Source organism: Helianthus annuus, chromosome 2, assembly GCF_002127325.2.
Source record: "Helianthus annuus cultivar XRQ/B chromosome 2, HanXRQr2.0-SUNRISE, whole genome shotgun sequence".
Lineage (NCBI taxonomy): Eukaryota > Viridiplantae > Streptophyta > Magnoliopsida > Asterales > Asteraceae > Helianthus > Helianthus annuus.
Genome location: NC_035434.2, coordinates 167,105,562 through 167,116,435, shown reverse-complemented (window position 1 = coordinate 167,116,435; position 10,874 = coordinate 167,105,562).

Here is a 10,874-nt window from a genome sequence, read left to right as displayed (position 1 = left end):
TATTATTTATAAATGGTTAATAAACGACACATAACTTTTTCGTGGTCATGATTACCTGAAAACCTCATTGTAGCTTTTAGTTTTACCAGTTACAAAGACAAAATTTCCGCTATTTATTTTATCCTCCCGACGTGAACCAAACATTTCAACATCCATTGAAAAAACAACCACGGTGAAAAAAAATTATGGGTACACCAGTGTATTGAATGAAAGCACTCTAAGATAATATATTCCAAGGTTTTTTTCATGACATTAAAGTTACAAGGCTATTTGAATGTTGGGCCAACAATGAGTGCAGCATGACCCTATTAAATACATAAACCAGCAACAAATTAAGAGCAGATATCATCCACATGATTCATGAAACCAAATTTATGGCTCTGGTGTTCCAATAACAAGAATTGTGACATATTAATAACACATATGTGAGTGACATATGACAATGAATGCCCGGTATACATATAAATAAGCAGAAACTGATTATTCTTTGGGACCAGAAGAACACTCTATTTTTCGCCAGATCATGATATCGTTGACCTAGGTTTTATTTGGAAAATATGAAAAGATTGATCGTATATATTCATATGAAATAGAACAAATTATACTCGCCCCTTTTATTAAGTATGTGTTTGATGAAAATCCTAATATCATTGTGTTTTAGAAAGAAAGAGAGAAGGCTATGCGACTACCCTTTGTTTTATAGTTATTGCTCATATTCTTGTCATGTTAGCATGTTGTTATGTATAAGAGCTCCCGGGGCACTCCGTTATTCTATAACGGAATCATTCTTCAACGCGTGATGGGCCGCCGCCGGTTCTTCTTCAACGCGTTATTTTATAACGCAAACCCCGATTTCGTGATGGTGACAACGCGTTATGGTTTATTTCTGTGAGGGTATTTGTTGGTTGGGGGGAATTGTTGGGTGTGGTGGTGAGTGATGACCACCCCCACTAAAAATGGTTGTGAGTGATGGAAAAATGGTCAATGACATGGCGAAACTTGATTGGTGCTTGTGAGTGATAAATTCTATCACTAGTGAACCACCCCTAGTCCCCTAAGCGAATAATAATTTGTCATGTGACATTGTGTTGTGTGTCGTGATAGGAGGCCTGAAGGCGTGTCTTCACGTTTAAATAAACAATCAAATTGTACGCAGTGAAATTTTATTCATAACAGAGCTATTGGTAGAGCTATTGGTAGGGTCTGAGGATGATGTGATAAGGTAAAACATATTCTTTATCATATCGGAGTGGTCCCCAAGATTTATTTTTCATATAGGCTGATTTTGTGGTCACGCCATCCTCATTAGAAATGCCTTTTGATGTTTTCACCTAATCAACGTATTTTACATTTATTTTATATAACCGCGTTGTCTTATAATAAACTACGAGTTCTAATAAGTCACACGTTCGGCTTTTTTTCATTTTTTTACGATAAATATTACCTCCTATGTATAATACTTTATAGTAAATTACACTATTGGTGTACGTCGGTTTAAACCTGAAACTTTCACTCTAAGAGGTATGTGTCTCTATCAAATGGACTAGCCTTACACTGACAATAAACCAATATCCGTAAAGGTAAAATGTTGCATCCATGGTAGATGGTCTACGTCGGTGTACATATGGTTACATATTACTTAATTCAAAATAGTAACTATTAATTAATATTTGACAAGAACACGGAGGAGTCTCAAATGGCTTAAAAATTTTAAATGCTTGAACTCGAAGGTTCCAACTAGTCGACTGTCTCAAATCTCAGAAACTTTTTTTTTTAAATGTATCAAACTCTAAAACTATATATAATAACTCTAGATCCCAATTTATAACCAAAGACAAAAGATAAACTAGGAGACTAAATACCCACAAAATAATGTACTAAAAAAATCAAAATTCAAAATTCAAAAGATAAGTCTTATTTTTTTCCACGAAAACGCATTTTCGAATGAATCACAATCGGATATGGGTTAGGGTCAGATACTCCTACATCAATAACATTGTTATATTTTAGAGTTAATTACTGTTTTTGTCCCTGTGGTTTGTCAAAAATCATTATTTCAGTCCATTAATTTAAAAATTGTGATTTCAGTTCTTGTGATTCCACTTTCGTAACCATTTCAGTCCCTGTGGTTTCACTTTCGTAACCATTTCAATCCATTAATCAGATTAAGATTTTTATATGTAATCTTCAGTTTATACCCACACATTTTTATGTGTAATTTTTTAGCAAGACAAGTTTTAACCCTCTCATCAGATCATTTATAAGTAGACAAAATTAACCACTGAAATTTATAAGAGTTGATCGGAGAATGGCCGGAATTTCTCCGAAAACCGTCGATTTTTGGACGATTGGGAGTGCCTAGGCTCGTCGTTGACTGTTTAGCGATTAACTGACTGATTAAAGGAAATTTAATCAATGAACGTCTGACTAGCGATTAATCGACGACTAATCGGATGCTAGACGGGATTTTACAACCATGATTATAATTATTGTGAAAAAAAATTGTATTATTTTTACGTTTTTTTATTATTAATATTATTATTATTATTACTATTATTATTACTATTATTATTATTACTATTATTATTACTATTATTTGACTTACCTGTGGTCTGTGTGGTATGAGGTAATGGAATGGACGAGAGAATGAAATGAAAAAATGAATGGAATGAACGAGTGAATGGAATGGATCATTCCATTCTATTGTGATGTTTTGTTACTCATATGTGAATAGAATAAACTATTAGTTTGTACAGTTTGATAGACAAAAAAGACGAAGTAAAGAAATAAAATTTATTAAAAACGACAAAAATATAATAATAATAATAATAATAATACATTAATGGTAAAAAAAATTAATAATAAAAACATTGATAATAATAATAATAATAATAATAATAATAATAATAATAATAATAATAATAATAATAATAAATTTCCGTCCATTTCTTTCCTTAAAGAAATAAAAAAAAACACCCCTTATAAAAGGATGAAATTTCTTATATTTGGAAAGAGTTATATTTCTTGTTAAATGATCAATTCCATCAGAATCACAGTTCCATTACGCCTTGAATTCATTTGTATCAAATGCTACCTTAGGCCTGACAACTATTTGATCATGAGCGAACTTTTTCTAAACTATTTTCAAACGAATATTAAGACAAAAACTTTTTCAACAACCTTATACACAACGGCTCTAGAAGATTCATACAGATTGTCATCGTACCATGCTAGCACTTATTTCTCGCGGGTATTGTGTTATATGTTATTCTTTTAACTTGCAAGTGATCAATGAAGATTTTTATTATAGTTAAACCATCATGCGACATTTTATTTCCTATTTTCCTATATATTTTGCTATATGTTATGCAAAACATGTTACTTTTATTAAAAAAGAAATATAACCTATCTTTTGTATCTCCTGACTTTTCAATATGTTATGCAAAACATGTTACTTTTATTAAAAAAGAAATATAACCCATCTTTTGTATCTCCTGACTTTTCAAATCTAACCTGTTTCAACATATATTAATAGCACACATTGCAAAGACCAAAAGATTGACGCATACAATAAAGTTGTTGCACGTAATCTTTTTAATAAAAAAATAAATAATAATGATAGCGGGGACGATCATTTTATATTGATTAAAAAGGGTTTGAATATTGAAATATTCGCCTAAGTTAGTTACTAGAATACTAGGTAAATTACTTTTGGATTTTCTATATTTTAAAAATTTTAACCACTTAAGTTTAAAATTAAAATATTTAATTCATGAAGTTTCTATAGCTACTTTTCTTAACCATAAGTCTAAATTTCTAATTCTATTTGAATTTTTTGTTAGCTTTTCATTAAAAGACTAAAATGCCCCTGCATGTTGTTGTTATTGTTGTTGTTATTATTTGTTAATAACTAGCTTACAACCCCGTGTATTACACGGGTTAAATAACGAAAAATGTAAATTATAAACTTGTATATAATCCTTATTAATGAAATGACTTATTTAGATAAATTAGTAAAACATTATAAACTTGTATATAATCCTTATTAATGAAATGACTTATTTAGATAAATTAGTAAAACAAAAGAAGAGTTATATTTTCGTTACTTGTACATGTGATTTGATACTTTATTAGTAATTATTGTTTATAACCAAAAAATATATTTTATCTTAACAAATATATATGGTTAGGGTAAAATGAAAACTTCTACGAGTTGTGAGAACTTAGAGAACTCAACCTTACAAAAGGTTTTATTGAATTTTTTACAGAGGGTGTGAATGAGCGTTTAGAGACTCACGGTGTTAAACTTTTTGATTTTGGATTCAAGCGGTTAAAACCACTAAAACATAGGGACTCAAAAAGTAATTTACTATTAATTAAATTTGAAATTATACGTTTGATCTCTAACTATATTAAATAATAGTGTACTTATTATATTATTTGATACATCTATATTTGTTATAGATAATTATTAATTAAATTTGAATTTAGACGTTTATCTCTAACTATATTAATTAATATTATATTATATTTTGTGTATAAGCGTATATAGGGTGGAATTCGGCTACAAAGTCTATTTTTCCTACAAAGTCATAAAACACCACAATTTCAGCCATAAAACACACTCAAAACCCACGAATAACAAAGTGAAGATCACTAAAACACAATATCCAAACCCTATCAGTCCATAAAAACTTCAAACACACCATCATAGAACTATGAATATAAAACACAACATGATAATCAATATAAAACACACTAATGTTACTCATTCGATAATCAAAGCCTTATCATCCAAAACACAACACAAAACCCACAAATATGGCGTTTTAGTAATCTCCACTTTGTTATTCGTGGGTTTTGAGTGTGTTTTATAGCTGAAATTGTGGTGTTTTGTGACTTTGTACACTTTGTAGGAAAAATGGACTTTGTAGCCAACTCCCACCCTTGTGTATAAAATTAATATGTAATACTATTATTAAAAGGGAGGAGGCACCATAGAGTGACACGTATACAAAAAGATTTTCATTTATTAGTATAGAAAGATACATAAACTATCTCACACAGACTCAAACAACACACACTGATTACTCTCAATCTTTCTTACTCATCTCTTTCCCCCTTCTCTCTCCACCACACCACCATCACCACCACCATCCTAACTCCGCCACCATCACCACTACCATCCCAACGCTGTCGCCACCACCACCATGAAGACAGTACGCACCTGAAGGCCTTCAGATCGGCTATCGAACAACAAAAACTTCAGATTTGTTAATAGAACTGATGGGTTACCTTTAAAAGCTTCATTAACTTGTTGTTTGGTTTGTTTAGCCAATAAAATGTCAGATTTTTCAGTAGCCATAGTGGGCATAATAGGACTGATAGAAAGTTCGGTTTTATGTTGGAATTAGAAGAAAAAAATGTGTAGATTGCATGCCAATTGTTCTTTTTTCTCACTGTCAACACCTTCATGTGGATTGTAGCTATGGAGATTGATGATTGTTGTTGCAGAGTTTTGCCGTAGATGGTTTCGGCGACTCTATCATATTACTGATTTGTGAAAATGTTTTTTATTTTGTTTTAGGAGGTCAGGGCATTGCCCATCAGATCGGCTAGGGAATTAGGGTTTTTTTCTGTGAGAGGAATTAGGGAAGAAGAATTGGATAAAAGGATAGAGATATAGATCTGCGTGTGTGAGGGGAGAGTGAATCGGAGGATAAGTGAGATTTGTTATGTTGTTTGTGGCTGGGGCAGTTGTTGGTGGTTGAGGGTGGTGGCTGGGGATGGTTGTTGGTGGTGGCCGGAGAAAGGTAGAGAGAGAGAGACGGTGGTGGTGGCTGGAGAAAGGTAGGTAATTTATTTTTATATATATTATATATAAAATTTAATGCATTAAAGACTTGTTTCTTGTACTCATGTGCATATAAGACTTATGCTTTATGTGTAAATGACTAAATTACCCTCATAGTTAACAGACTTGGTGGATGGTGTTAGAAATTTGAACTCAAATGGTTAAAAAAAGTGGCTACAGAGACTCAGGGCATTAAACATTTTGATTTTGAATTCAAGTGATTAAAACCACTAAAACACCAGAACTCAAAAGGTAATTTACCCTAGTTACTATTATACGATCGATGAATTCCTTGTATCAAGGAATCCAAATATATAGTCTCACGATCGATGAATGCCTTGTATCAAGGAATCCAAATATATAACCTCAAAAGGTAATCTGAATTAAATTAAAGTAATAAATAAAACAAATCAAGGAACATTATTTCATTTCACTATATACAAACAAAAGTCTTAAGTCATCCATTATTATGTATAAATACTTAATTAAAGTATTAAATAAAACAAATCAAGGAACATTGTTTCATTTCATTATATATATACAAACAAAAGTCTTAATTCATCCATTATTATTGTTATTATTTTATTATTATATAAAACTTAATTAAATTAAAGTATTAAATAAAACAAAACAAGGAACATTGTTTCATTTCATTATATATATACAAACAAAAGTCTTAATTCATCCATTATTATTGTTATTATTTTATTATTGTTATTATAATACTTAATTAAAGTATTAAATAAAACAAATTAAGGAACATTGTTTCATTTCATTATATATATACAAACAAAAGTCTTAATTCATCCATTATTATTATTATCATTATTATTATTATCATTAGGCCATGTACAAATAGTCTTAAGATACTGAACGTGAGAAGTGAAGTAATATTTTTATTTATATTTTTTCTCATTCTGTCAAACATGTATTTTAGTCCTATAACCTGCGCAAAGTTGCAGAAAACAATCTTTATGTTTGCCTCAAACTACACTTTATACCTTTCACTATGAAATCGACAAAAATCAACCTTTATGTTCATGTTTTAGTACACCCTATAACCTTTAGCACTAACCATGTCAAAAAATTCAGTTAAATGAACTCACATGCCTTACACATTAGGGCATTTAAGTCTTTAAATATATCCCCCCTCTCGCTCTCCTCTTCTCTCTTTTACTATCTCAAATCAAAATGCAAACCAACCTGCAAAACATCAAGACTCTTACCCTCAGGCTAATTTCATAGAATTCCCACAAACAAATTAAACATAAAATCAAAAAAAATATCTTCAACAAACAAAAATCAAATTTACATGAATCTTAGACATCAACAAACGACACCGTTTCTCTTCTCCGGTAACCATGTCGAAGGTTCGACATAAGAGGGCCGTAAACCCAAACAACACACCATCAGCGGCCACAACTTAGCCGGAGTAGAACCACGACGTCTATTGGTAGGGTCAATTGTTCAAGTTAAAGGTAGTTTGCTAGTATAAAACTCAAGCGGATTGAAATTCGTTGGAGTAGAAGGTGGGAATGATTGGTCCAACAGTCTGGTGGTGAAGAAGGTGAGTTAAAGGGATACATTAAAAGACTTAAATGTCCTCACGTGCAAGGCATGTGAGTTCATTTAATTGATTTTTTTGACGTGGTTAGTGATAAAGGTTATAGCGTGTAATAAAACATGAACATAAAGGTTGGTTTTTACCGATTTCATAGTGAAAGGTATAAAGTGCAGTTTGAAGCAAACATAGAGGTTGTTTTCTGCAATTTTGTCTATAATCTAAAAGAAAATAATGACACTAGTAGAGTAAACTAAACATAATTGTTATATAATTTAATTTAGTTTCCTATGAATAGTCTTAATAATTTAAACAGTGTCATATAGATATTTTGGTCTCTTAAATCGCGACAAGGGATATCCTTTACTTATACCAGTGGCGGAGGTTGTATAGAACACTCCTCAACTCCGTCTCCGTAGTGTTGTAAAAATACCCCTCAACTCCGTTTATGTATTGTAAAATTTGCATTTTTTTCCAGTTTTATACAAAGGATACCCTTGTTCCCAATTTTTTTTTTGGTACCCCTTGAATTTTTATTACTCTAATAGAGTAAACACATGACTTCTTTTTATTCCAAATACATATTTTAGTCCTATAATCTACAAATAATAATTACACTAGTAGAGTAACTATGTAATAAGAGTGATTACATAATTACTCTACTAAAGTAAATACACGATTTTATTTTTTGTTTTACATTTTTCAATAAAAGTCATTCTTAAGTAGATAAAAAAATTAAAAAATAAAATCTTCGTTTACTTTTCACGTTTATATTTATTATGTAATTTGTATTTAATCTTTACCCTACATATAGGTTTTGAGTTTAACCACCAAACTTTGTTTTGTGGTCAAATTTAGTCCCTCCAATTTTTTTGTTTGTTATTGAAAGGGTCCCCTCAACGGGATAGGACTTGTGAGCTTTTGTCACTTTTGGTATTTATTATCAAACTTTGTTTGATGGTCACATTTGGTTGCTCGACTTTTGTTTTGTTTATTATTTTTTATTTTTGGGTAAAGGGCATTGCTTAGAAAATAACTTTGTTTTGTTTTCTTTGTCTTTCACTCTTCAAGTTTAAAGTTGACACTTTGAAAAAATAAAAAGAATATTGTATACTATCAATTTGTAACAATTCTTGGCATTGTTGTTTGTATTCTATGTATTGAAGTTTGTATCATGGTTTTAAGAAACCTTAATAAATCATAATTGGCATTGTTGTTTGTACTCTATGTATTGAAGTTTGTATGATGGTTTTAAGAAACCTTATTAAATCATAAATAAGCAACAATTATGTTTTTTATAGAGTTATGCACTTAGCATGAAGAGTTTTTTTTTCAAAGAAATGATTTTTCACTTTGATGCCCCATGTCTACATTCTCTAATTTGGCCCCATGTCCAGCCATCCAACACTCATACCTCCCCTACATCTCTTACTTAACCTCATGCACAACCAACCAAGCCACCCAACCTCCCCAGCCAAACTGTAAGCCCACATCAGACCATAAACCTCAGCCCCACCCAGCAAATGACTCTGCCTCACTCCATACCTGCTACCTCAGCCCAAACACGTGCGTCTATTCTCACATACTCTCGAAGACCGAGACGTGCTCATATGATCCAAACCATAGCGACACTAGCCCAATGTCACACCCCAACCGATGGCAGAAACATCGGGGTATGGCACTGAGCGAAACAGATTGTCTATGAGTATCCATAACAACTATCAATTACCAGATATTTAAACGTCATGTCCCATACCATAACATATCCAAATAAAACATTTATTACAAATAATTGTCTCAAAAACAACTACTGTTCCGACAACTCAGATTTAGCGTGACATAACTAGACCCCTAGCTTGATTCACCAAAGCACATCATTCCTAGCATCTTAAGCACCTGTCACATACGTTAAAATAACGGTCAATACACATAGTGTAAAGGTGAGCATACAAGTTTAATAGCATAATAGATTCGAAAAGCGTTTACGCATAACCAGCATGTAACATGTAGCAAAGTGAAGCTAGTAGGTTATCGACAATGAAATATGCACAGACATGACTGCGAGTTGTAGAATGCGCAACACATATCACCACTGTGACACGTGAAGTAATAACCTTAACAATCCCTGTCCACGGCAGGTGCTGAGTCCAAACTATACTACTATCGTTGCTAAGGTGTCAGGCAACAATCACTGTGTTAATATAACATACAAGCATTCATCGAGTAACACGTATAACATGCAGTAGCGGTCAGCGTATAAAAGTGTTTGCATAGCGTGTAGATTGTGATTTAAATAAGTAACATATGTACCACCCAAAAGTGCGTAAAGCAAAAAGGGATCGAGTATACTCACAGATCGTGTTTAGTAAATAAACACTCTCTTGGATTGAAGGGAGCGCTGAGGAATTAGCCTTAACAGTTAACGATAACATAAGCGAAGAACGGCACGTAAAACGGTGCAAGTGAAACAAGTGACGAAGGGTCATCCGATCGGACGACAATCCGAATGGATGGTCATTCGATCGGATGACAATCTGTTTGGATGGTCATTCGGTCGGATGGCCATTCGGTCAGATTGCCACTCGTTTGGGATGGATGTGTTTGTGTATGATGGCTTTGAAGTTTTCGTTGTAGCATTTTGAAAACAGAGAAGTATCTCTACCTTTCAGGTCGTTCGATCGGATGGCGATTCGTCCGGCGAGGCCTTTCTCAGAGAACAAGTTCACAGCAGGATTGTCATTCGATCGGATGGTCTACCGTTAGAAAATAATGATCTTTGAAAATTTAAACCAAAGTTTAAGTGTTGAAAGTTAAATATCATCCGATCGGATTGTCGTTCGATCGGATGGCAATCCGATCGGATTGTCGTTCGATCAGATGGCAATCCGATCGGACGACAATCTGTTTGGGTGACTGGTTCGTTTTGAAACTCGTCAAGTTTGAAAGGTTTGCGGTTTGATCGAGACGGTATGACGACGTGTTAAACAACAGGAATTCCACTAAGTCCAAGCTATCTGATTGGATGGGAATCACCCAAGTCCGATTAGTTGATTGTCCGTGATGGTTGTTCGTGTTCAACCCGAAATTGGTTATCTCGTTGATAGAAATCAGATCTTGGACTGACACTTCACTATGAAACGAGTAGAAGGCCTGAACGAGCTCCGATTCTATCGGTTTTGAGTGCATTGAGTGTAAAAGAGTTGAAAGAAAGTTATGAAACCATCTTTCAATCCTTGTAACCATGAAAGTGGTTAGATCTATGCGAAATCAGAGTTTAAACATGTTGAAATCCCTTAGATCTAAGTTGTTCTTGGTGGAATGAGGCCAATCCTTGAAGTTCATAAGAACTCCATGATGACATCACCCTAGAACACCTCAAATCCGCTGATTTCACGGTTAAAAGTGAAGATTCAAAGGTGAAAATGATGAAGAAGTGTGTATAGATCATAGAAGTACAAG